Source organism: Hemitrygon akajei, chromosome 31 (assembly GCF_048418815.1).
Source record: "Hemitrygon akajei chromosome 31, sHemAka1.3, whole genome shotgun sequence".
In the NCBI taxonomy this organism is placed as follows: Eukaryota; Metazoa; Chordata; class Chondrichthyes; order Myliobatiformes; family Dasyatidae; genus Hemitrygon; species Hemitrygon akajei.
Window position 1 is genome coordinate 32,612,508 of NC_133154.1, and position 27,208 is coordinate 32,639,715.

At 44.4% G+C, this 27,208-nt stretch overlaps 1 protein-coding gene across 2 annotated transcripts in view; it reads left to right on the forward strand.

Annotated features, from left to right (window-relative positions):
• The window catches only part of LOC140719130 (protein phosphatase 1 regulatory subunit 29-like), a 509,863-nt gene that overhangs the window by 275,981 nt on the left and 206,674 nt on the right, over positions 1–27,208 (forward strand). For both annotated transcript variants that reach the window (XM_073033529.1, XM_073033528.1), the window contains exon 3: positions 8,571–8,692. The gene's annotated coding sequence lies outside the window, so the exon portion shown is untranslated. The remainder of the gene's footprint in view (positions 1–8,570; positions 8,693–27,208) is intronic.

Below are 27,208 nucleotides of genomic sequence, written 5' to 3' on the forward strand. Positions count from 1 at the left end.
CACTTTCCAGCAATTTGAAATCAACGCCACAGAAAATAGCTAAGGCAGGTACGTTAATCACTTTTAAAAGACATTTGGATAGGTAAATGGATTGGAAGTGTTTAGAAGACTATGTGTCGAACATAGACAAATCGGACTAGCTTGGATGGGCCATCCTGGTTGGCATGGACTAGCTGGGCCAAAGGGTTGCCTAATGTGTGAGGGAAAGTTGGGTCAGTTGAGATCAGGATTAGCTTCACCATCTCCTTGGAATCCAGAGATTCCCACTTCAGCACTGATGCAGGCACTTCTCAGAGTCTTGTACTATGAAATGAGCTGTCATTTGGGATGAATTATTAAACCATTGTCAGCTTGAGAAAATAAACTTTAGATATGTATGGAAAGTTAAACTTCTCATTACTCTTCTCGTTGGCTAAGTCTGCCTCTCCGTGCATTTTGTGGTTTGCTTCATGTTAATCTCACGTGTTCTTATCCTTCCCTGAGCATCTTTTCAAATCATTTTATTAAAAAAGATCACTTCTGTAGATTTTTAAGTATTGCCATTTAGTTTTTCTAATTATTTGGGAGTGGCACAGTAACATAGCAGTTGGCATAATGCTATAACAGAACCATCATCCTGGGTTCAATTCCAACCGCTGTCTGTAAGGAGTTTGTACGTTCTTCCCCTAACCGCATGGGTTTCCTCTGGGTGCTCCGGTTTCCTCCACATTCTAAAGACATACTGGTTAGTAGGATAATTGGTTATGAGGGTGTAATTGGCCGGTGTGGGCTCATTAGGCTAGACTGGCCTGTTAGCGTGCTGTATCTCTAAATAGGTTTAATAAAAAAGGCAAGTCATGCCCTCTAGATTCAGATTTATTTAATCACATGTACATTGAAACATACAGTGAGTTACGTTGCTTGCATTAATAACCAACACAACCAAGGATGCACTGGGAGCAGCCCGCAAGTGTTGTCACACATTCGGGCACCAACATAGCAAGCTCACAAGGCTTGGTAGAACATCACAGACCACAACAATACAGAAAACAACAAACGACCAAACAATAACAGCGAAACAAACTCCGTTTGTCCTTCCTACATATCCACCCACCCACTTGCGCACATACAGAGTCTTCTAATCACAGGACAGGCTGGTTTCAGCCTCCAGTGGACTCAAGGATTTGAAGACATTGGGACTTCAACTTCCCCAGAGGACTGGCAGCGATCCATAGACTCTGGGCTTCCCAACATCCTTGTAACTTTTCTCTGTGCTCTTTCCATTTTATCTAATCTTTCCTGTAGGTAGGTGACAAGAAATGCACACAGGACTCCAAATTAGGCCCCACGTTCATCTTATACAACTTCAACATCCCAACTCCTGTACTCAATACTTTGATTTATGAAGGGCAATGTGTCAAAAGCTTTCTTTACCTGTGATGTCACTTTCAATGAATTATGGACCTATATTCCAAGATCCCTTTGTTCTGATATGCTTTTCAGTGCCTGATTGCTCATTGTATAAGACTTGGTTGGTCCTCTCAAAGTGAAACACCTCGCACTTGTCTGCAATAAATTCCATTTCAGCCCATTATTCCAGCTGGTCCAGATCATGTTGGTACTCTTCCTCTCTGTCCACTACAAACCCAATCTTGGTGACATCTGCTAATTTACTGATCCATTTTACCACATTAACATCCAGATCGTTGATACAGATGACGAACAACAATGGATCCAGTGCCGATCCCTGTGGCATACCACTAGTCACAGGCCTCCACTCAGAGGGACAGCCCTCTACCACCACTCTTTGGCTTCTCCCACAAAGCCAATGCAGTATCTAATCCAATTTACTACCTCATCTTGGTTTCCCAGCGACAGAATCTTCTTGACCAACCTGCCATGCGGAACCTTGTTAAATGCTTCGCTAAAGTCCATGTAGACAACGCCCATTGCCTTGCCTTTGTCAACTTTCCTGGTAACTTGCTTGAAAAAGAAGATAGATTAGAGACAACTTACCATGCACAAAGTCATGTTGACTATCCCTAATCAGTCTCTGTCTATCTAAGTACTCATCTACCTGGTCCCCTAGTATATTTTCCAATAGCTTCTTTTGCATTTCTTATACTCCTCAAGTACTTCATTTGTTCCAACCTGTCTATATTGGCTATGCACCTTTTTTTTCTCTTAACTAGGGCCTCAATACCTCTCTAACACCAAGGTTTCCTAAACCTGCTATCCTTGCGTTTTATTCTGACAGGCATATACAAGCTTTGTACTCTCAAAATTTCACTTTTGCAGGTCTCCCACTTACCAAGAACATATTTGCCAGAAACAGCCTGTCCCAATCCACACTTGTCTTATCCTTTTTGATACCATCAAAATTGACCTTTCTCCAATTTAGAATCTCAACCTGTAGACCAGACCCATCTTTTTCCATAGTTACCTTGAAACTAATGACATTATGGAAAATGATCCAGTGTTTATGATGATTAAACTTTTCTCAGGCTTCTAGCCAGGTACAGGTAGCGATAATAGTCAACATTTTGATGACAAACTCCGCCATCTTCATCAGGGATGATGCCTGAGCACGTCTACTCCAGTGGTATTTATAACTCCATATTACGTCTGTCCTGATCGGTTAGTCCTCATCCAATCAGGTTTTTGCTCTCCCACCTTGTTTACAATCGCATTCCAGTTCTTAGAGCGAGCCCTTTGTCTTTGTTAAAATTCTCTACCTCTAGTTTTATTTCAGTGGTTTCCTTCACCAGGTGGTCCCGAAAGCCATTGGCACGGCACAGTAGTTTTGTGTTGAAGTCAATCCTATGGCCATTACAAATGCAATGTTTTGCTATCGCTAATTTCTCTGGATAACAAAAATAGTTACACCTCCTGTGCTTCTTGATGCAAGTTTCCACCGTGCATCCCATCTGGCCAATGTACGCTGCTCCCTTCACATTCACAGGGATCTCTGTAAACGCCAGCTGACCTGGATCCCAGGTCATCTTTGACTCGCATAAACTGATTTGAACATCCTTACGGATTTGTGGACGTTATTAATCCAGAATTTCTGGAAGATCCTGCCGATCCCTTCCGGAAACCATGGAAATATAAGCAAGACAGGTGGTAGTGACTGGTTCCTCCTTGTTGTTAGGTTTCCCACTTCTTCCGTCCGCCCGATTGATTTCCTTCACCTTGTAGCCATTCTGTAGAAACATCATGCATAATCGTCTTATTTCCTTGGGGAGACTCTCCAGGTCCAAAATAGTTTTCACACTGTTAATCAAAGTAGAAAGAACCACTCTTCATTGGGAGTGTGATAGTGGATGTTATTGTTGATGTATTGTTAAGCATTTAATGACCACGCTGTCTCCCTTTGTTGGTGGCTGTGTGCATCACCTTAACAGGCTCACGGCAAAGAGCAAGATGTCAACTACTTCCATCATGGAGCTCCAATATGCAGGCGATAACGCCCTTGTAGCCCACTCTGAAGAGGATCTGTAATGCATAATGGATGCTTTTGCCTGTGCATACAAACTCCGGTGACTTGATCTAAACATCAAGATAATCCAAGTCCTGCACCAACCAGCTCCAGATCAAGCTCCCAAACCTCCAACCAAATGAGTTGATAACATCTCTCTGGAGAACATTGCTCATTTCCCATATCTTAGCAGTCTTCTTTCAAGAGCCAATATTGACCTTGAAATGAATCGCACAAGAGGCTGTGCGAGTGGAGTTTTTGCCAGGCTGAGAACATATGAACATTTGCACAGAGTGTTCATGGGATCGCCTTGTCACTGGCTACTGCTAATTTCTACATGAAGGACTTTGAGGAGAGGGCTCTGAGTTCATCGCCCTTACACCCCAAATGCTCTTTCATATACATCGATGATACCTTTGTAGTGCGGCCTCACGGACTCCAGGCACTCCAACACTTCCATGACCATCTGAACAGTATACATCCAAACATTCAATTTACAATGGAGATGGAGAAGAATGTTTGCCTCCTGTTCCTGGACACTGTAATATGATGGAAACCGGATGGCAGCCTCAAACATGGTGTCTATTGTAAACACACTCACACACACTTAAAACTCAGCACTAACTGCCACCATCGTTCCTCCCAATGAAGAGTGGTTCTTTCTACTTTGATTAACTGTGCAACACTATTTTGGACCAGGAGAATTTCCCCGAGGAAACAAGACGATTATGCACGATGCTCCTACAGATTGGCCACAAGGAGAAGGAAATCAATTGGGCTTTTAAAAAGGCCAACAGCAAAACCAGGAAACCTAACTTGCAAGGAGGAACCCATCGCTACTGCCTGTCTTCTCTATATTTCCACGGTTTCTGGAAGGATTGTCAAGATCCTGAAGAAATATCGGATTAATACCATCCACAAACCCATAAGGAAGCTCAAATCACAGCTTATGTGTGTCAAAAATGACCCAGGACTTAGATCGTCTGGTGTCTACAGGATTCCCTTTGAACGCAGAGCAGCGTATATCGGCCAGACAGTGGAAACCCACATTAAAGAAGTCAGCAGGTGTATCTGTTTGTGTTACCCAGAGAAATCAGCGGTAGCAGAACAGTGCATTTGAAATGGCCATAGGATTGACTTCAATGGCACAAAACTGCCGTGCTTTCTTAAAGTTATTTGTTTATTTATTTTTTTTAGTGTGTCGCACCAGACAGTCAGCCATTCTCGTCTGGCACGTGGTGTCAGGATTGGTCTCCTTTCAGATTAACCGGGCCACGATATGAACGTTCCTGACTCGACCCTTGTTTTTTTTATGGGGCCGAGCGGCTAGCTCGATGCCCAATCCAGCATGGGTGGAAAGTGTGCTCGGGGTGGCCCGATCTGGATTCGAACTCGGGAGCCTTTGCTTCAGAGTCTGGCACTGATGCCACTATGTCACCAGCCAGCCAATGGCTTTTGGGACAGCCTGCTGAAGGAAACCATTGAAATAAAACTAGAGGAAAAGAATTTTAACAAAGACAAAGGGCTCGCGCTAAGTAAGAACTGAAATTCAATTGTAAATGGAAACCTGTTTGGATGAGGACTAACCAATCAGGAGGGACTGACTATGGGTATAAATAGCACTGAAAGAGACATACCAGGCATCATCCCAGATGAAGATGGCACAGGTTGTCTTTGAAACGTTGGTTATAATCGACATCTGTACCTGTCTGGAAGCCCTAGAAGAGTTTATTCATAATGGCTTTATGATCACTAGAAATAAAGTGTTTCCTTACAAGTCACCTGCCCTGTCTCGTTCCCTAAAAGCAGATCCAGTATCACACATTGTCTTGTTGGGAGTTCTATGAACTGATGAAGGAAACTTTACTGAACATATTTGACAAACTCTATCCCATCTAGTCCCTTCACAGTATGGGAATCACAGTCAATATGTGGAAAGTTAAAAATCATATACTATCACCTTCTCGAAACAGTCTGCAAACTCTCTACAAGTTTGTTTCCTCCAAATCCTGTGGACTGTTGGGTTCTCTACAATATAGCCGCATTAGCATGGTCATACTCTTCTCAGTTCCACACATACAGACTCACTAGACAAGTTCTCCCCTCTGTCCTGACTGACCACTACCATGACATTTTCCATGACTAGTAATAACACCCTCTCCCTTTAATCCCTCCTGCCATATCATATCTAAAACAATAGAAGCCTAGAAAATTGAGCTGCTAGTCCTGCCCCTCCTGCAATCAAGTCTCAGTAATGGCTAGAATATCATAATTCCATGTGTTCATCCATGCCTTGAGCTCATCTGCCTTTCTTACAATACTTCTTACATTAGCCCCACCACGCTCAACCTTTTGATTCCTGACTGTGTGTGAGGTCTTACCAATGACTTTCTCCACAGCCCAGACTCTGGCACCGGGTGGCAACATTCCATCCAGGAATCTCATTCCCACACAGAACCTCCTTTCTGTTTCCCTAACTAATGAATCCCCTAACACCACAGCTCACCTCTTCTCCCTTCTTCCTTTCTAAGCCACAGAGGCAGACTCAGTGCCAGAGAGCTGACCACTGTGACTTCCCTGTTGTTGAGGGGGATGGCTACAGGGCTACTCTGTTTAACCCCTTTCCCCTTCCTGACTGTCACCCAGTTTCCTGTGCCCTGCACCTTCAGTGTAACTGTCTATCTATATGTCCTATCCATCACCCCTTCACCTTCCTGAATGATGCACAGTTCATCCATTTCCAGCTCCATCTCCTTAACATGGAGTGTTTGAAGTTGCAGCTCGATGTACTTCTTGCAGGTGTAGTCATCAGGGACACTGGAAGTCTCGCTAATTCTCACATCCCGCAGGAGGAGCATTCAACTATTCTGCCTGGCATCCTGTTTAACTGCAATTATAAAGAAGGAAACAATAACTAAACTGAAAAACTCTATCTACATCTTTTTGTCTTCTCTCATTCAAACATCTCCTCGCTGAAGCCTCAAATCCGCACTCTAACACTGTCCAGCCCAACAATGGCCACTCCAACAAAGGCTCCACTGAGCAAGTGTCTTATGTTCATTTTTATTTGTCCTTGCTAATGAATCCTGATCTCTGATTGGACACTGTTGAAACATCAAAACCCCAGCCAAACACTGCTTTTGTATTTTGTTTCGCTTCATGTTAACTCCCGAACTTTCTTGAAGGAAAGCAGATGTCAAACTACTTCCACCTTTGCCCATAGTGCTTACCAAATCAGATTTTTAACAGATATGCAACTGAAATTGTACATAATACCACTGCGGCAGACAACGAGTCAAAACTGTCCAATGCATCACCAGCACCAGTCTTCCCACCATCAAGGACATGAATACAGAAAGGTGCCTGAAAAAGGCTGGCAACACCCTGAGGGATCCACCTACCCTGCTGATGGACTGCTTGTCCCATTTCTATCAGGGAGGAGGCTACGTAACATCAATACCAGGATCACTAGACTCAAAAGTGGTTAGTTTCCCTAAGCAGTAAGGCTGATCCACACCTCCACCCATTAACCACCCCTCCAGACCCCCAAACACCACCACTTTATCATTTCTTGTCAGAGACACCTGTACCTAGCATCACTTTGTGGACATATAATCAATCAATATATATATATCTTATGTATTTATATTTATTGTGATTATATTAAGTTATTGAGTTCTTTACCTTATTGTGTTTTTTATATGCTACATCGGATCTGGAGTAACAATTATTTCATTCTCCTTCACAGTTTTGTACTGGAAATGACATTAAACTATCTTGAGTGTTGAATCTATTACATGGTAACACACTGAAGCTTTGACACATACTTTGGCTTGTCTCCATATTGGTATTCAAGCCACCAGTCTTAAAACTGTCTCTGCACCGTCTGACTAATCTCAAACCATCAGTTTTGATCATTATTAATACTCCAACACATTTTGAATTCATGTGTTTCTTTTTAGATATTATTGAGTGGTCTAGTAAATGTTTCAGTGGATGCAGTAAGTTGAAAAGGATCATGGGAAATTGATGAGGTGAAAAATGGGGTAGTGGAACTGGATAAGGACTAGTGGCAGGGAGATCAATCAAGTTGAGGTACGCAGGGATTCAAAACTAACAACGAGAATTCTAAAAATCAAGCACTTATCAAGCCAGGAGCCAAGGTAGGTCAGGAACACCTCGCATTTCCTGGCTCGTGGTCTGGTATTGGAATTGGTTTATTATTGTCACATGTACCAAGGGACAGTGAAAAGCTTGTCTTGCGTGCTATTCATTCAGATCAAATCATTACCCAGTGCGCTGAGGTAAAAAGAGGTAAAACAGTAAGTGTAAAAGCACGTGATGAACTGCAAGGCAGTGTAAGAGGCGATTGTGAGGCCAGGAGTCCATCCTGTGGCACAAAAGGTCCATTTAATGTTCTGATAACAGCTGCATAGAAGCTGTCCTTAAGTCTGGTGGTGTGTGCTTTCAGGCTTTTGTATTTTTTGCCTGAGCCTGTGAGTAGACAGAGCCCATGAAGGGCGGGGGACAGGGGTTAGTTTCCGTGATGTGCTGAGCTTCGTCTACAACTTTCTGCAGTTTCTTACGGTCATATGCAGAGTTTCCATACAGTCAACACAATTGGTAAGTGTCGATGGGGACGTGTCACATTTATCGAGTCTCCTGAGACATCTACATGGTTGGACCAGGACAGGCTACTGGTGGCGTTTGCAACTAGCAACTTAAAGCTCTCGACCCTCTCAACCCGTCTCTGTGACTTCAGGCTATACATGCCGGCGATGTTTTCCCTGCTGGTTTTCTCGAGGAATCCTCACAAGGCATCCCTTCCTAAAACCTGCAGACAACGGTAAACGTGCAGTCAGCAACTGTTGCAAAGCTTTGTCCTCCTTATGCTGTATAAAATAAGCAAATATAAATTAGTGATAAGAGCAATCAAGGTCTTAGGTAGTGAATCCCTCGATTTATCCAATGCTCATGAGAGATCTCATTGATGTTGGCTTCCTGATTTTGCCTTCTTCAGTTTAGTTATTTTGAGCATCTTCCAAACATCTATGCTTTTATAATAAATGAACCAAAATGCAGTAATTCTGATTTTTAATTGTATTTATTCTAGACTGGCTTTCATTACTGTGCAACCGGCTGGAATGTGTCCAAGTGAATGAATGAAGACTGAGGAACGACACATATCTGTGGTGCACTCGCTATCATTAAGGCATCTGGTCTCATTTTCCAAAGGTAATTTTTATTTTTCTTGCTGACACTTAAGAGAATTCACTAGAGTAGTATGTATGAAGGGATTGCTTCCATTGCAAGCCAAGGACATTGCTTACAGAATATTCAAGGGACTGAAGCGGAAGATGTGTGAGGGGTGTCAGGGAGTGAGGGTGACAGATGGGTGATGGATGTGAATGGGTGAGGGGTGTGAATGGGTGAGGGGTGTTAATGGATGTGAACGGGTGATAATGGGTGATGGGTGTGAATGGGTGAGGGGTGTGATTGAGGTATGTGAATGAGTGAGGGGTGTGAACGAGGTATGCGAATGGGTAAGAGGGGTGATTTGAGGGGTGTGAATGGGTGTGGGGTGTGATTTGAGGGGTGTGAATAGGTGAGGGGTGTGATTGAGGTATGTGAATGGGTGAGGGGTGTGAATGAGGTATGCGAATGGGTAAGAGGGGTGATTTGAGGGGTGTGAAATGATGTGAATGGGTGTGAATAGCTAATAATGGGTGTTGGATGGGAATGGGTGAGGGATTTGTGCAAGGGTCAGAAGAATGGGTGATGATCGTGGTTGATAACTAAAGAGCAGGGTGAGGTGGGGAGCTGGGCAGCATTTCGCAGTGAAGAATGGATGCAGTGCTGAATCAATGGGGATTGGCAGGGCACTCACAGCTGAAGAGGGCTGGGCTACCTGATGAAAAGGGAATGGATGCAGAGATGGTGGAGCTGAGTTGTTGGTGTACGAGTGCGGGACCTGTGTGGCAGTGGGGTGGTTTCAGTAAGAATGGGACAGTGCTTTGAGAGTGAGGTGTTTGTCGATTGAGGCATGGCGTTAGTGTATTTGTGTGAAGAAAGTGGATTTCCATAACATGGAAATGTAGGTGGGGGCAATGTTGCTGAGGGTCAATGGGGAGAGTGGGGCATATTGTTGATGGGAGCTTAGGATACAGTGTTGGTTGTACGGAGGGGTGCATCATCGATGATGGAGTCAGCAATGGTTATTGAGTACCGGGGCACACCTATTGTAGGGAGCCGGTCCTTTCTCTGTTGGAGTGTGAGTCATTGGGAAGAGGAGGGGTTTGTGTCAGCGGAATTGTATTATGATATGGAATTGGAATGAAGATTGGAAGGGGAATGTTGACGTTGCTTGCAAGGTGAACTTCTTACCTGTTACTAGAATCCTTTGCTCTGGACAATGAGGCACGCAGACTGTGGGATATGTAGACCTGTCAATGCATTTCAGGAATTGTTTTCTTCAATACAGCAGAAGTCCTGTGCTCTGAGCAACACAATGTCCAGAGTAGATGAATTTAATGCCAGATTTTTGGCCTGAGGGCACCCTTGAAATGTCACGGCAATGATAGTCATGACCTGGGAATGTTGTCTCACTGTTTGCTGCTTTTGGATCAAAGACCAGAGTTATAGGGAAAGATTGAATAGGTTGGGTCTTTATTCTTCGGAATGTCAAAGATTGAGGGAAGACTTGACCGAGGTATACCAAGTTATGAGGGGAATAGATAGGATAAATGTAAGCAAGCTTTTTCCACTGAGGTTGGGTGGGACTACAACTAGAGATCATGGCTTAAGGGTGAGAGGTGAAATATTTAAGGGGAACATGAGGGGGAACTTCTTCACTCAGAGGGTGGTGAGAGTGTGGAAGGAGCTGCCACTGGAAGTAGTGGACATGAGTTTGATTACAACATTTATGAGAAATTTGGATGGGTACATGGATGGGAGGGGTACGGAAGGCTACGGTCCAGGTGCAAGTCGATGGGATTAGGCAGAACAATAGTTATGGGCCATGAGGCCTGTTTCTGTGCTATAGTGTCTACGTCTATGACTCCAGAGTGACAAAAGAAATCCTAATTCCAATTTAACGAGTATCGTTTTGGGCAAACTTGTTAACAAATTTATATCAAGCGTTGTGCAGTGCTGTCAAAACTAATTGTTGTACATCTTACGAGGATTATTCCTCTTGAAAGTTTATTCACCTTTCTCAGGAAAGTAAATAATTTAGTGCACTTCGATGTAGCACAAACTTCACATGGTCAGTAGGAAGTATCCAAATCAACTGGCTAGGTGATATTTTGCCTTCCTTGCTAAACTCTGATGTATAATATGCTGCGTGTCATGAGCAGATATGAAATTGAAATTCAAATGAGGACGTAGGTTCAGCAGTGTCACTTTATGGACATGTTCTCAATTGCCCTGAGTGTAATGTCACACTGCCACAGCTTTCTTGATAAGCAACTTTTTTTTTTTGCAAAGAAAATATTCAGCATTTAATTTCTCATTCATATTAATCTCCAGGAAGGACCGTGAGCCATTGTTAAAATTTCCCAGCCTCTGATTAGCTTTATACATTTTCATGTAATTGTTGGATAATTATGCCTTTCGCTAATTCAGGAAGTATTGTGCTGCCTGGCTGTCTTATTCATTTGATCATTCCTCGGGAATTAATGCCAGCTTTAATTTGGTTAGTCCTCTTCGTCACCATCACGCAGGGATAGATTGGCGGTTTCACTGATAGTTCTACCTTAGCGTGCCAAATGAACGTCTCTGGGCTTCAAGTTGCTCGGTAAGCGGGGCTGGTTACCTGGCAGGATCTTAATTCTATGCAGGGTAAAATCCTAACCATTCACTCCCTCCATCACTAGTGTACAGTGGCTGCAATGTAGATTGCCTACAAAGAGCACTGCAGCTATCTGGATAGCACCTTGCAAAACCACAACCAGGAGCACGAGGGTGTGGAGGAGGATTCAGGGCCTGTGTCACAGTATATCGTCGTTCTTCAGTGCACAAGTGTAAAGCAGAATGAGATGATTGTTACTCCCGATCCGATGTAGCATAAAAAATGACAATAACAAACATAAAGACCACTATAAATATAAAAGCAATCCTGCAAAACACAATGTAGACGGTGCTGTTTGGGTGCTGAGTGTTCATAGACTTGCACGTATATGTAACTCGAGGTGCAAGAGTATCTGCAAAACAGGGTGACTGACTGGAAACGACAAAGTGACGGAACGACTCTTGGCAGGCGGAACTCTTTTCAGCAGCAGCAGGGCGTATGAAAACACAATATCATGAACATCGATTTCTGGACCTCCCGGTAATTACCTCTCCCCCCCTTCACCATTCCCCATTCCCGTTTCCCTCTCACAACTTCCCTTCTTACCTGCCCATTACCTCCCGCTGGTGCTCCTCCCCTTCCCTTTCTCCCACAGTCTTCTACCCTCTCCAATCAGATCCCCCTTCTCCAGCCCTTTCACCAATCAACTTCCCAGCTCATTAATTCCACTCGCAGTTTCACCTATCACCCGCCACCTTGTACTTCTTCCTTCCGTCCCCCCACCTTCTTAATCTGACATCTCCTCTTCCTTTCCAGTCCTGATGAAGAGTCTCAGCCCGAAAGGTCGACTGTTTACTCTTTTCCATAGACGCTGCCTGGCCTGCTGAGTTCCAACCGCATCTTGAGTGCATTGCTTTGGATTTCCAGCATCTGCAGATATTCTTGTTCTTGTGACTGTGTCAGTGGAGGTATGAGGAGTGGAGTGCAAAGGAGGATGAAGGATGCTGAGGGGCTGGGGAGAGGAGTGGTTGCTGTGTATGTAGTGGATTAGTGGGTAGGGTTGTTGATCAGACTGATGAGGTGAGTAACTATTTTGTGAGTCTAATGGTTCTGGTGTGGATTCTCCTTGATGGGAGTGGGACAAAGCAGTGCATAAGCAGGGTGGATAGGATTCTTCTTGATGTTACTGGTCTTTTTCTGGCACCTTTCTGATTACGTACCCTTGATGCTTTGGCCAGTTTTCTCTTGCCATTGCATGCATCCCAGGCAGCCTGGTGACGGAGTACTCTCTGACCTACGGGCTGCTCCCGGGGACGCAGGGAGATGGACGTCGAGCGCTGCTGGCAGATCATCAGCTCGGTGAAGGACGTCCTTTGGCCGGCCTGAAACTTGTTGGTCTTCCAGCAGGTCGAGGTGTCTGTGGAGGATTGCTGCCGGCTGGCACGTCCCAGGCTGCAGGAGGGCGTGCTGCCGAAGCTCGGTGCATCCACCGCAAGGGCCCGGTGGGGAAGGGCCACAGTATAGAGTTTGTCTGCTACTGGAGAGGGTGGGGCTGGTTTGCCGCTCAGTTAATGTAACAATATACCAATTCAGGGATGGGGTGCGCGGGTGCAAGAGTAGCAACAGTCCAACTGGTTTTAAAAAATTGCAATGGAACAGGACTGAAAGCATTGTCTATCAACATAAGAACAAGACCATAACACCAAAAGACATAGGAGCAGAATTAGGGCATTTGGCCCGTCGAGTTTGCTCTGCCATTCAACCGTGGCTGATCTTTTTTACCTCTCCTCAGCCCCGCTCCCTGACCTTCTCCCCGTAACCTTTGAGCCATGTCCAATCAAGAACCTATCAAGCTCTGCCTTAAATACACCCAACGACCCGGCCTCCACAGCTGCCCGTGGTAACAAATTCCACAAATTCTCCACGTCTCTGTTTTAAATGGACGCCCCTCTATCCTGAGGCTGTGCCCTCTCGCCCTAAACTCCCTCACTATGGGAAACATGCTTTCCACGTCTACTCTACGAATAAAAAGAAAGGTATGGTTTATTCTTGTAAATAATTTTTAAATTCTGAATAATATGTTGATATAAATAGGTGTATGGAAATACCACCAGCTGCTGCAGATTCTACACGTTAGGTGTCTCCTGTACCTGATAAAGTAGCCACTGCATGTATGCTTATGATTCTGCTGTTGTAGTCCATCCACTTCAAAGTTTGATGTGTTGTGTGTTCAGAGATGTTCTTCTGCACACCACTGTTGTAACGCATGGTTATATGAGTTACCGTAACCTTCCTGTTGGCTTTAACCAGTCTGACCATTCTCCTCTGACCTCTCTCATTAACAAGCTGTGTTCACCACAGAACGGCCACTCACTTGGATGTTTTTTCTTTTATTTTTCACACCAAACTCTAGAGATGGCGAGTGTGTAAATCCCAGGAGATCAGCAGTTTCTGAGATACTCAAACCACTCTGTCTGGCATCAACAATAATTCCACGATCAAAGTTACTTAGATCACATTTCATTCCATTCCAGTGTTTGGTCTGAACAGCAACCATGCCTGCATACTTTTGTGCGTTGAGTTGCTGCCACATGATTGGCTGACTAGATATTTACATTAATGAGCAGGTGAACACGTGTGCTTAATAAATTGGCCGCTGAATGTAGATTACTCTTTCTCCAATGAACCTGGGCGAGATTCCTGGAACTCCTCCCAGACAGCACATTCATCGGAAGGACAGCAGTGGTTCAAGGAGACACCTCACCCTCCCCCACCCTCCCCACATGCAATAAACACCAGCCTTTCCAGCTATGGTCCAGCCAGTAAAAGAAATTACTCTTTGAGTCCTGATGAAGGATCTCAGCCTGGAATATCGACTGATTTATTCTCCTCCATAGATGCTGCTTGACTTGCTGAGTTCCTATCAGACCACATGACGTAGGAACAGAATTAGGCCATTTGGCCCATCAACTCTGCTCCACCATTCCATCATGGCTGATTTATTATACCTCCATTGTCCTGCCTTCGCCCTGTGACCTTTGACACCCTTACTAATCAAGAACTTATAAACCCCCGCTTTAAAGACTCAGCCCCAAAGCTGTCCGTAGCAATGAATTCCACAGATTCTCCAATCTCTGGCTAAAGAAATTCCTCCCTGACCTTGTATTCTGTTGTGCACTCTGGTCCTGGACTTCTCCATTACAGGAAAAAAACTCTCCTCATTCACTCTACCTAGGCCTTTCAATATTCAATAGGCTTCAGTGAGATCCCCTCTCATTCTTCTAAACTCCATCATTTTATGGCCCAGAGTCATCAAATGTTCCTTGTACATTAACCCTTTCACTCACTGGTTCATTCTCATGAACCTCCTCTGGACCCTCTCCAATGCCAGCACATCCTTTCTCAGATAAAGGGCCCAAAACTGCTCACAATACTCTATGTAGTCTGACTAATGCCCTATCATCTTGGTTATACCTCTCTGTAGATGCCGCTTGACCTGCTGAGTTCCTCCAGCAATTTTGTGCATGTGGCTTGCTCCTCATAACTTTGTTTATTTCTGTCAGGATCCCCTCATCCTCCGCCAGTGCAAGGATAACCAACTCAAAGCCAGTATCCAGTCTCTTCTCGTAAGTGAGACACCCCATCCCAGGCAGCATTCAGAGTCTCTTCTGGACCTCTCCAGTGCACTCCTTGGCCAGCAGATGTCCACAGGCCCACTTGCGGCCTACGTGAGAGGTGCTCCTGTGGCCTCACAGGTATGTGCGAGGCTGAGCAAACCCCTGATCCCTCGCTTTGCAGACAGTGAATGTGGAGATGCTTGGATTAAACATGAGCAGTTTATTGAGATGCAGAGGGCAGTGATGTTAATCAGCAGAACCAGGCCCCATGTCATGATAAATCAAACTTGACAATACCTGCAATCAGGAACGGCTCAGCAGACGCCAGTCAGCTCATGGCTAACCAGGGTGACTAAGTGCTCCAAAGTGCAGTGCAGTTTAAGCTTTTCACATTCCTGTTGCTTTGTGACAGAAGTCAAAGAGCATTGAAGGTGGTTTAAAGATTTATTTAACATCTACTGTATCTGGAGATAGTCCGAAAGTTAAATAAAGGACAGAATTTGTTGCTATAGCAGTGAGGCCAGAGTGTTAAGGTTAGAGCAGGATGTGGGATTGAAGTAATTGGTATTCTTTATTCTTGTCACATTCTAAACTCCAAGTTTGATAGCCCAGAGCCATCAAACATTCTTCATAGATTAATGAGCTATTGTGATGAACTTTTGATTGCCTGCCACCCAGACAGATCATGCCATACATACACTGAATGACCACTTTATCTGGTATACATGTATACCTGCTTGTTAATGCAAATACCTGATCAACCAATCATGTGGCAGCAACTCAATACATTAAAGCATACAGACATGGTAAAGAGAGTCAGTTGTTGTTCAGACCAAACATCTCAATGAGGAAGAAATGTGATCTAAGTGACTTTGACCATGGTGCCAGATGGGGTGGTTTGCGTATCTCAGAAACTGCTGATCTCCTGAGAATTTCTCACACAGCAGTCTCTAGAATTTACAGAGGGTGGTGATAGAAACAAAAATCAACCAGTGAGCGGCAGTTCTGGGTGAAAATGCCTTATTAATGAGAGGTCGGAGGAGAATGGCCAGACTGGTTCAAGCTGACAGGCAGACAAGAGCAATGCAAATAACCATGTGTTGCAACAGTACTATGCAGAAGAGCATCTCTGAATGCAGAGCACGTCAAACCTGGAAGTGGATGGGCTACAGCAGAAGAAGAGCACAAACATACTTTATTAGGTACAGGGGGGTACCTAAAAAGGTGGCCACTGTGTGTGAGTGTGTTGAGGTAGTTAAAAGCAAACAGAATGCAGAAAGGAGATTGGAGGCCTGGAGATGGCTTGTCTAGGGGTTGTAGCCATCTGTGTGTGCATGTGAGTAGGTGGGTGGGAGAGAGGGAGGGAGGGAGGGACCTCGTCTCTCCACACAAAACATTGGAGGAACTCAGCAGGTCAGGCAGCAGCTATGGAGAGGAATAAATGATTGGCATTTCAGTCCAAGACCCTTCATCAGGCTGTTGGATTTTTCCAGCATCTGCAGAATCTCTTGTGTTTTTGATATTGATGTGCTGTTGTTATTCTGGTTGTTGCTTGCGTTGTTCTGCTGAACATCGTTGTTCCCTGAATGTGTGGCAACACTGTGAGGTTGCTCCCAGCAAATCCATAGGTTGTGTTAGATGTTAACACAAATGATGTAATGCGCTGAATGTTTCAATGTACAATTATGGGATAAATACATGACTCTGAATCTGAATATGAAGCACGTGGTGTTGCATTTAGTGTAGAGCAGGTAGACACAGGACACGAGGAGGTAAAGCAAGAATTCATCTTTAGTGTATGAGAGCAGTCTGATTCTCTTTTCGATTTCCAACATCTGTAACTTCTATTTTGTTGTTTTAATGTTGGCACCAGAAGTGCTGTGACTCTTGTGGGCTGTCCAGCTCAATCCTCACTGATTTGATTTAGTGCAAACAATGCATTTGTCACATGGGGACGTGGAGACTGGACCCAAATGCAGGACACAGGCACTGAAGTACTAGGGGCAGGACAGGAACAACTAAAGGATAGAACAAGATGGGGAGACCGTGACATGCAAAGGCAATCCTGGGTTTCAGAGAGAGTTCATGGCAAAGGCAGGACCCTGGCTAGGCAAAAGGATGGGTCTATGGGACAAAGAATGCTAGGAGAATAGCCCCCTGGGCAGGCCACATTTCTTCTGGACAGGGCCCAGACTCTCAGGCAGGAACACAGGAGCCTGGGCAAGTCACAGGGCACCTGGGCAGGATGCAGGGCACAACCCATCAGAAGCAAGGGGTAGGAAAGGGTCAGAGTCCTCAGGGCAGGCCGCATAGCTCCTGGGCAGGGCCACCTCCCAGGCAGGAACACAGGGGCCTGGGCAAGACACAGAGCACCTGGGCAGGTTGCAGGGCACAACCCATCAGAAGAGAGGGGTAGGAAAGGGTCAGAGTCCCCCACCAGGCAACAGCAGTCCAGCCTGCTTACCCAACAGAGGCAAGGGATCAAAAGGGAGCTCAGTCCAGGGTGACTACAAGAACAGACTTACAGAACTAGATGATTAACAGTGGGTACTCCAAGCCAGGGTCAATACAGGACAACCCCTCCCCCAACTAGACTGGCTCCCAGAACCCCTTATATACACATGCCGGCCAGTAGGTCTCAGGTGCGCCTCCTTAAGCCAAGTTGATCCTATTTGGGCTTAAGGGTGAAAGGAGGGACGGCTACAAGACCCGGAGTCCGGAGACCGCAGACCGGATCAAGACCCGGAATGCGGGCTAAGGACCGGACCATAACTGCATTTCATTGTATGTTTCGATGTGTATGTGACAAATAAGGTCAACCTATTAGACTTTCTTTAACCCTCTGTGGGATCTTGCTGTGATCGGAGGAGACATCACTTTGGAACCACTGCCTTGACTTGAATTTGTAAAACTACTTTCTTTCCAATGGATTATCTGTAACTTATTCTGTTCTTCAGAGATTTGCAAAAAACTTTGGGCAGGCATTGATGATTGGTTTCACAAGATCTAAAGTTAATTATCGATGGAATGTCAATAACTTTATCTACTGTTGATGATATCGTTTATTTTGTCCTTGGAGTCATTGTGGGTGGCACAGATAGTCCACACAGGACCAGATTCAGATTTATTTATAGATAGATAGATACTTTATTGATCCCAAAGGAAATGACAGTGTCACAGTAGCATTGCAAGTGCACAGATATACAAATATTAGAAGAGAAGTAAGAAAAAATTAAAAAATAAGTTACCTCAGACAATCTAACAGGTGGGGGTCATAGGTTGACTCATTATAGAGCCTAATAGCTGAGGGTAAGAATGACCTCATACTCTTTGGAGCAGCACAGTTGTCTTAGTCTATTACTGAAAGTGCTCCTCTGTTCAATCAAGGTGTCACGCAGAGGGTGAGAAACATTGTCCAGAATTGCCAGATTTTTTCATAGGGTCCTTTGTTCTGTCACAGCCTCCAGTGTGTCCAGTGTGACTCCTATAACAGAGCCAGCCTTTCTAATCAGTTTAATGAGCCTGTTGGCATCACCCATGTTGATGCCATTGCCCCAGCACACCACCATATAGAAGATTACACTAGTGACAACAGACTGGTAGAACATGTGAAGGAGAGGCCTGCACACTCCAAAGGACCGCAGTCTCTTCAGGAAGTAGAGGCGACTCTGGCCTTTCTGGAACACAGCCTTTGTGTTGGTGCTCCACTCATCTGTCATATTGGATCTAGTTCATGAGCACTAGGGTGTGTCCTCACACCGATGGGCCTGCGTGCTACGTGTGCAGGGGACAGACCTCCTCCCCGTCCTCGGTTGTTCAGCCTGAGTCCAAAATGAGTTTGGTTTCCGTGTGTCGCCGGTGAGGAGGCACTGCCTGAGGCTTGCTGTTGGAGAGTCTGTGTACTGGCAGAGAGAGACTTACACATTCAGCTCCCCTTTTCGCAAAACTGCTAGCCAGCGGTGGAAGCTGAAAGTGAGAGCGACAAGCTCTACCCACTGCACTTCCACACTGGATGCGTCGCAACAGCCATCTTGTCACCTTCCTGTACTCTGTGACTCTGAGTACCATGGCCATTTCTGCTTCCGTCGTCCTCCCTGGTCAGCCCCTTCCAGGTACTTACGTAAAAATACCTGCCCCACACATTCCCTTTAAACTCTCCCTCTCTCTCCTGAAATGCCTGTCCTCTAGTACTTGACATTTCTGCCCTGTTCGACTGTCTACCCTATCTATGCCTCTCATGATCTCACAAACTTTGGTCAAGTCTTGCTGCATTTCAAGAAAAATTGTGTATTTTCACTTTCTACAAGTTACCATGCCATTTTATCTCTATGCGTGATGAAAAGTTTCATATTTATATAACCTGAATGCCTGAAATGTACCTTGAGACTAGTGAAACAGCAGAGAGATCAGCATGAGTATGGTAGCTCATCAGAAATGAGCTCACTAAACATTGTGCCCAGATGATCCAGCTTCAGAGAAGAATAAACACAAGGGGCTCACGCAATGGTTTAACATGTTCTCAGGTTTTGTGTTCAGCTGTATGTACATTGGTGACCTTTTATTCCTGGGATTTCAGGAATAACCCTGGGAACGAAAAGGTTAATGTATGAAGAGATTTAGATTGCTCTGGGCCTGGAATTGAGAAGAATGAGGGGGGCATCTTATTGAAACTTATTGAAAGGCCTCGATAGAGTGGATGAAGAGAGTAGTGGGGGAGTCTAGGACCAGAGGATGCAATCTCAGAATAGAGGGACGTCTCTTTAGGACAGAGATGAGGAGGAATTTCTTTAGGCAAAGGGTAGTGAATCTATGGAATTCATTGCCAAGTCATTGGGTGTATTTAAAGCTGAGGTTGATAGGTTTTTGATTAGTCAGGGCATCAAAGGTTACGGGGAGAAGACAGGAGAATGGGGTTGAGAGGGATAGTAAATCAGCCATGATCAAATGACAGAACAGACTCAATGGACTGAATGGCCTGTGCTTTATGGAGTTATTTAATGTTCATGCACGAGTATATGGGCAATCTTCACACTACTGCTCATGGAGGATCGACCTGTATTGTCTGGGAATCTCACCTGACATCCTGAGTCTGTCAGGCCTGTCTCTGAAGGACTTTGTTGGGGACTGGATAAGCAGGTTCTAAATTAAAATGATTAACTTCCTCACCCTGCTTTTGGATCCCATCCACTGCCCCCTTAAGCCTGAGTTCCTCACCCACTGGCCACCCAAAAAATCTGACTGCCACATCTCCAGAAAACAATATCCACACACCCCAACACCTTCAATGACAGCAATATGTACAACGCGCTGGAGGAACTCAGCAGGTCGAGCAGCATCCATGGAAACGAACAGTCAACGTTTCCACGGATGCTGCCTGACCTGCTGAGTTCCTCCAGCGTGTTGTACGTGTTGCTTTGACCCCAGCATCTGCAGAGTATTTTGTGTTTACCTCCAATGACAGGCAAGGACCATCTTTTACCTTGGTACTCCACTGATTCCCTCTCCTGGCTCCCATCGCAATCCATACACAGTTTACCACCTCAACTTCGGCACACTTACATCGATCTCTTCGGTCCCAACCCCATACACAAATATAGTGGAGTGATAGCTTTCATAAGTCAAGGGATAGAGTTTAAGAGTCACAGGGTAATGATGCAGCTCTATAAAACTCTGGTTAGGCCACACTTGGAGTACTGTGTCCAGTTCTGGTCGCCTCACTCTAGGAAGGATGTGGAAGCATTGGAAAGGGTACAGAGGAGATGTCCCAGGATGCTGCCTGGTTTAGCGAGTATGCATTATGATCAGAGATTAAGGGAGCTAGGGCTTTACTCTCTGGAGTGAAGGAGGATGAAAGGAGACATGATAGAGGTATACAAGATATTAAGAGGAATAGATAGAGTGGACAGCCAGCGCCTCTTCCCCAGGGCACCACTGCTCAGTACAAGAGGACATAGCTTTAAGGTAAGGGGTGGAAAGTTCAAGGGGGATATTAGAGGAAGGTTTTTTACTCAGAGAGTGGTTGGCGCGTGGAATGCACTGCCTGGGTCAGTGGTGGAGACAGCAGAGTAGAGCTACTAGGACTTGATATTTCAATCCCAATGATAAAGTCGGCACTCTCGATGTTGGCAGTAGGCTTGGAAGTGAAGTTTAAGAGACTACTAGACAGGTATATGGAGGAATTTAAGGTGGACGGTTATATGGGAGGCAAGGTTTAAGGTCGGCACAACATTGAGGGCCGAAGGGCCTGTACTGTGCTGTATTGTTCTCTGTTCTGTAGTCCACCTTCCTTGCAACCCTCAGACCACACTTCAGCCTGGACTCTCTTTGAATGTTCTGTGTGTTCTATACTGGTGCTGCAGGCAAAGGACAGGCCTCCCTTTGTGTAAAATCAATTAATAAGCACCCTGCCACTGTGATAAAAACCTAAGAGGTAGAAAACCCTTTGGGGTGGTATTGCATTCTTAAATTTGCCCTTGGCAGCTGCTTAACAGACCTTTGTAGCATCAATGAAATTCCAGGTCTCTGTCTTTCATCAAAGATGTTCACACCTCACCTAACCTTCAGAGCAGATGTAGAAGCCTCTGTGGGGTGATGTGGCAAGTTGAGGAGTCTACTGGTGACACGGTTGACAAATAATTCAGAAACAACATTATTAAAGTCAAGGAAGCTGAATTCAATGCACATTTCAGATATGTTGACCAAGGGTGCATTTCACTGTCAAGGATTTTACAGTATCAAAAAAAGCACAGAAAGCTTTTAAAAGGACTCTTTGGTGGAAGGAGGTACAGAAACATTAGGTTTCATACCACCAGGTTCAGGGACAATTACTACCCTTCAGCCACCAGCATGGATAACTTCACTCGCCTTAACTCTGAACTGATTCCACACCTATGGACTCATTTTCAAGGACTCACGTTCTCAGTGTTATTTATTTATTTTTGTGTTTGCAGTTTCCCTTCTTTTGCTCATTGGCTGTTTGTATTTCATTGATTCTATTGTATTTCTTTGTTCTACAGTGAATGCCTGCAAGAACATGAATCTCAAGTAGTACATGGTTACATACTGTATATGTACTTTGATCATAAATTAACTTTGAATTTTGGACATTTTTTCTCACAACCAACTTCCCTGGAAAATAGTAGATTAGATGTTAAAACCTCGGTAACCACTAGTACCCAAAGTTAGTCCACTCTGATGAGTTGCACTTGAGGGGGACCAGTATCATGGCAAGGAGGCTTGCTAAGGCTATTGGGGAGAGTTTAAACTAGAATTGCTGGGGGTTGGGAACTAAATTGAAGAGTCAGAGGAAGGGGCGGTTGGCTCACAAATAGACAAAGTTTGGAGACAGTGCAAGAGGGAGGATAGGCAGGTGACAGAGAAGGGATGCACTCAGACTGATGGTTTGAGATGTGTCTATTTTAATGCAAGAAGCAGTATGAACAAAGTGGATGAGCTTAGAGCGTGGATTAGTACTTGGAGATATGATGTTTTGACCATTACTGAGACTTGGATGCCTCAAGGACAGGATTGGTTACTTCAAGTGCCAGGCTTTAGATGTTTCAGAAAGGACAGGGAGGGAGGCAGAAGAGGTGGGGCTTGGCACTGTTAATCAGAGATAGTGTCATGGCTGCAGAAAAGGAGGAAGCCATGGAGGGAATGTCTACTGAGTCTCTGTGGGTGGAAGTTAGGAGAAAGAAGGGGTCAAAAACTCCACTGGGTGTTTTTTATAGACCATCCAATAGTAACAGGGACATCGAGGAGCAGATAGGGAGACAGATTCTGGGAAGGTTGTCATCGTCGGAGATTTAAATTTCCCAAATATTGATAGGCATTTCCCTAGAGCAAGGGGTTTAGATGGGGTGGAGTTTGTTAGGTGTGTTCAAGAAGGTTTCTTGACACAATATGTACATAAGCCTACTAGAGGAGAGGCTGTACTTGATCTGGTATTGGGAAATGAACCTGGTCTGGTTTCAAATCTTTCAGAGGGAGAGCATTTGGAGATAGTGATCACAATTCTATCTCCTTTACCGTAGCATTGGAGAGGGATACAGACAGACAAGTTAGGAAAGCATTTAATTTGAGTAAGGGGAAATATGAGGTTATCAGGCAGGAACCTGGAAGCATAAATTGGGAACAGATGTTCTCAGGCAAATGTACAGCAGAAATGTGGCAAATGTTCAGGGGATATTTGTGTGGCGTTCTGCATAGATACATTCCAATGAGACAGGAAAAGGATAGTAGGGTACAGGAACTGTGGTGTACAAAGGCTGTTGAAAATCTAGTCAAGAAGAAAAGCTTATGAAAGGTTCAAAAAACTCAGTAATGATAGAAATCTAGAGATTATAAGGCTAACAGGAAGGAGTTTAAGAATGAAATTAGGAGAGCCAGAAGGGGCCATGAGAAGGCCTTGGCAGACAGGATTAAGGAAAACCCTAAGGCATTCTACCAGTATGTGAACAACAAGAGGATAAGACATGAGAGAACAAGACCAATCAAGTGTAACAGTGGAAAAGTGTGTATGGAACCGGAGGAAATAGCAGAGGTACTTAATGAATACTTTGCTTCAGTATTCACTATGGAAAAGGATCTTGGTGATAGTAGTGATGACTTACAGCAGACTGAAAAGTTTGAGCATGTAGATATTAAGAAAAAGGATGTGTTGGAGCATTTGGAAAGCATCAAGTTGGATAAGTGACCGGGACCGGACGGGATGTACCCTAGGCTACTGTGGGAGATGAGGGAGGAGATTGCTGAGCCTTTGGCGATGATCTTTGCATAAACAATGGGGACGGGAAAGGTTCCGGAGGATTGGAGGATTGCAAATGTTGTTCCTTTATCCAAGAAAGGGAGTAGAGATAGACCAGGAAATTTTAGACCAGTGAGACTTTAATGGTTGGTAAGTTGATGGAGAAGATCCTGAGAGGTAGGATTTATGAACATTTGGAGAGGTATAATATGATTAGGAATAGTCAGTATGGCTTTATCAAAGGCAGGTCATGCCTTATTTGCCTGATTGAATTTTTTGAGGATGTGACTAACATATTGATGAAGGTAGAGTAGTAGATGTAATATATATGGATTTTAGGAAGGCATTTGATAAGGTACCCCATGCAAGGCTTATTGAGAAAGTAAGGAGGCATGGGATCCAAGGGGCTTTTGCTTTGTGGATCCAGAACTGGCTTGCCCACAGAAGGCAAAGAGTGGTTGTAGATGGGTCATATTCTGCATGAAGGTCGATCACCAGTGGAGTGCCTCAGTGGAGTGCCTTACTCTTCGTAATTTTTATAAATGAACTGGATGAGGAAGTGGAGGGATGGGTTAGTAAGTTTGCTGATGACACAAAGGTTGGAGGTGTTGTGGATAGTGTGGAGGGCTGACAGAGGTTACAGCAGGACTTTGATAGGATGCAAAACTGGGCTGAGAAGTGGCAGATGGAGTTCAACCCAGATAAGTGTGAGATGGTTCATTTTGATAGGTCAAATATGATGGCAGAATATAGTATTAATGGTAAGACTCTTTGCAGTGTGGAGGATCAGAGAGATCCTGGGGTCTGAGTCCATAGGGCGCTCAAAGCTGCTATGCAGTTTGACTCTGCGGTTAAGAAGGCGTACAGTGCTTTGGCCTTCAACAACCGTGGGATTGAATTTTGGAGCCGAGAGGTATTGTTGCAGCTGTATGGGACCTTGGTCAGACCCCAATTGGAGTACTGTGCTCAGTTCTGGTCGCCTCATTACAGGAAGGATGTAGAAACCATAGAAAGGATGTTTTCTGGATTGGGGAGCATGCTTTAAGAGAAAAGGTTGAGTGAACTTGGCCTTTTTTCTTTGGAGTGACGAAGGATGAGAGGCAACCTGATAGACGTATATGAGATGATGAGGGGCATTGATCGTGTGGATAGTCAGAGGCTTTTTCCCAGGTCTGAAATTGCTAACATGAGAGGATAGAGTTTCAAGGTGCTTGGAAATAGGTACAGAGGAGATGTCAGGGGTAAGTTTTTTACACAGAGAGTGGTGAGTGTGTGGAATGGGCTGCCGGTGATGGTGGTGGAGGTGGATACAATAGGGTCTTTTAAGAGACTCCTGGATAGGTGCATGCTTAGGAAAATAGAGGGCTATGTTGTTTCTAAAGTAACTACATGTTTGGCACAGCATTGTGGGCCGAAGGGCCTGTATTGTGCTGTAGCTTTTCTATATTCCTATGTTTCTATGAACCTCCATGTAAGAGGGCCTGGAATGCTGGCCTGAAGTGTCCTGGGATCTGGTAACAAGCCCCAAACAGTGACAGAATGGGAAGCCTTTTCTTTGAAAGCCTTGACAGCTGACAGATCGTAGTCCAGCTTTGCCAGCTGTCAAAATTGTGAGTGCTTCCAATGTCTCTGACTTTTGAAAGTATTTAAAAATCTATTAAATAATGATGTTATTATTTTTTCAGAAAAAGATCATTAAAATTAATTTTAAAATACCCACTACATATTGTTAAAATATTGAAAAAGATACAAGAGACTGTGGATGCTGGAGTCCGGAGAAACTGGCTGGATACTGGAGGAGCTCAGCAAGCCCATAAGATTATAAAGCCATAAGGTCTAGGAGCAAAATTAGGCCATTTGGCCCATCGAGTCTGCTCCACTATTCCATAATGGCCGATTTATTATCCCTCCCATCTGTGGAAGGAAACGGAAAGGTGATGTTTCGAGTTGAGACCCTTCACCTCTTCTGAAAGCTACTGTACTTGAGTTTTTTTTTCCCGGGGCTTCCAATACCCAATACCCATTGAGATCAATAAGATGACAGATCCAGAGCCTGGTAATGGGTCCATGGGCTGATTTCCCAGGTGTAGATCACAGGCAATGTGAGCACAGTGCTGCTCTATTGTGCCACTTTTAATAAACTGACTCAGCATTCCAGTCTGTAATGGAAGGTACACCACTGTTCACCTTCTGAGTAGAGGTTTAGCTTGTCACCAGACACTCTAACAAGCCTCCACATATGTCGTGTTGAGAGCATCCTGACCAGTTGTATCATGGTGCAGTACAGCACAGGAATAGAAGGAGCTGCAGAGGACGTACTGGAACCTGAGGTCCCACACCACCAGGTTCAGGAACAGTTGTTACCCTTCAACCATCAGGCTCCTGAACCAGCATGGATAGCTTCACTCACCCCAATACTGAACTGATCCCACAATCTAAGGACTCACTTTCAACAACTCTGCAACTCATATTCTCAATACTTATTTACTTAACATTTGTTTGGTTTTGCATTCGCACAGTTTGTCTACTTTTGCACTTTGGTTGTTTGTCAGTCTTTGCTTGTGAATAGTTTTTCATTGATTCTATCTGTGCTTACTGTGAATGACTGCAAGAAAATGAATCTCAGGGTCGCATATGGTGACCTATATAGTACGTGCAGTATTTTGATAATAAATTTACTTTGAACTTTTTACTCAGCCCCAACACATCACAGGCTCATCTCTCTCCATCATGAGGTGCTGCCTCCAGAAACAATAGCTATTATCAAAAATCCCTAACATCTGTGCCATGCCATCTCCTTACTGTTACCACCGGGCAGGAGGTACTGATGCCTGAAATCCCACACTTCCAGGTTCAGGGGCAACTATTTCCCTTCAACTATTCTGTTCTCAAACCTATGAGCAAAATCTTAATTAATGAAGTTCAGCAACTTTCTGGCCACTTCAATAACTTTGCCCAGCAATGGACATTTTCTTGTTCTGTGATCTTTCTTGAAAAAATTATATTTAATTTATGTTTTTTTCCTTGTGAAAACTGCTTTTATGATGCTGTGTGCCTGCAATTCTGCTGCAAGTAAGTTTCTCATTGCACCTGTGCACACATGGTGGAGAGATGACAATAAACTCCACTTTGTATTTGGTACTTTTTGACCAACCATTTCTGAGTTGCTTCTATTTGGAACTGCTATCACGTACTAACAATATTCAAGGCATTTCATTAGTTCTTTTATCGCACTGCCGTCCACAGTTCCCTTCGCTGCAAGTGCGACCATAGTTCTGAAGTAATTAATTGCCTGAGAAGAAATGGCTATTTGCTACTCATGTTAAAGCATCAGAGCAGATCAACTCTTGTTGAAGTTCAAGTTTATTATCATTCAACCATACAATGTATACAGCTAAACAGAACATCATTCCACTGGGGCCAAAGTGCAAAACACAGTACATATAGTCACACACAGCACCAATATTTACAATCCAACACCTTTGGGTCCAAGTCCCTGAGTGACATGTCCTGAAGATTGGTGGTGCATGGCATGTTGTCCTGAAGCCATGTTTCTGCAAAAACAAGAATGCAGCAGTTCCTCATCTCATAATGGGTCT